Genomic DNA, 1,528 nt, shown 5'->3' with positions numbered 1-1,528 from the left:
CTCCCCCAGCCACCCCCATGGCTGCCCCACCTTCCCCAGCTCTGGCTCTTTAAGAACCCCCCCGCAAAAAAATCCTGGACTCCCTGGCTGCTGCTGTGGCCTTGGGCATTCGTGGAAGAGTCCCACACACAGTGTGGGGCAGCAGGGGCCCCCCCCACACTGGGCAGCAGCCAGTGAGTGCAGGACTTTTTTGTTTTTGAAGGGCCGGGAGCTGGGGCAGGTGCAGCAGCCATGAGGGGACTGGGAGAATGGGCAGGGGTCAGGGGATTTGTGGTAGAGCCCCCCCACGTGGCATGGGGCAGCAGAGATTGCCCCTCTGCCTGGCAGCAGCTGTTGAGTGGGGGGCTTTTTTTTCCCAAAGAGCCAAGAGCTGGGGCAGGTGGGGCAGCCATTGAGAGCAGGTGGGGAATGGGGCCTGTGTTATTTGGAGATTACCGAATCAGATTTGGCCGAATTAATTTAGGACAGTGATTCGAATCACCAAATTGAATCAACATTTCCCAAATCGGCCAAATCCAAATCGAAAGCAAATACTAGCCACTTCACACAGGCCTAATAATTTTGTCGACTCTCGTGGGAGCAGGGGGGAGCCTCTCAACTCTGGAATTCTGTGACTGTAATTCCATGACTGAAATTCTGTGACAGCTTTCACTTGATTCTGAAAAAAGGCAAAAACGCTCCTTATGGTTACAGAAAAAAAAGTTTGAAGATGTGCCCAGTTGTACTGGACAACTTCAGTACCAGAAAAGAAATAAGATCTTAATTTTTCCCTGAATTTCATTTTAGGTCATATGACTGTAAGAGCTGTTTTATTATTTTTGAATGCTTAGTGTTAACAATATCACATTCAAGTCAATAGGAGCTTGACTGTGCCTTTGGAGGTAATTTGCACAGGAATTAAATTTGCCCTTATGTATATATTGCATTAATATGGCAGTTTCTACAATGACCTGATCCAAAACTGAACTGGACTACTTGGATCTTAAAAGGGGAAAAGATTATTAGTTCTATCTGGTTTATTTTTAAATGTAACAATAAAAATAACCTAATTCATCTTGGAAATGTGTTAATGTACAAATCTGAAAGGCAGACATTGCTTAGTGAATTTGAGCAAAAGTGAGATTGGCTCTCTTTCTCCAAGCTGAAAGATATGCAGAAAATGAATAGCTGGCATATAGACTGAGATGTTACACAGTAGTCTTTTGTAGTTTCAGGGTATTAACAACACAGGTAAAACATTTTGTTTTCTTGTTAAGTAATAAGTGACTAAATCAAAAGAGGAACATCTCTGTATAACTTAGAAGTATGAATTGTTTAGTATTGACTAAAGACAGAACATGTTAAAAAAAGTTATTGCCTACAACAGTGGTCTCCAAAGTGGGGTGTGTGCACCCCAAGGGGTGCGTAAAGCAATCCATTGGAGTGCGGGAAGAAAATATTAGAATTTGTATTTATATTTATTTTTTATCTAAAAAAATAAGGAAGAAATTAAGCTTTACTAATATTTAATATACGGATTGACACTGGC

This window comes from Crocodylus porosus, unplaced genomic scaffold (assembly GCF_001723895.1).
Source record: "Crocodylus porosus isolate Cpor-Errol unplaced genomic scaffold, CroPor_comp1, whole genome shotgun sequence".
NCBI lineage: Eukaryota > Metazoa > Chordata > Crocodylia > Crocodylidae > Crocodylus > Crocodylus porosus.
Note: the sequence above shows the minus strand (reverse complement) of the source record.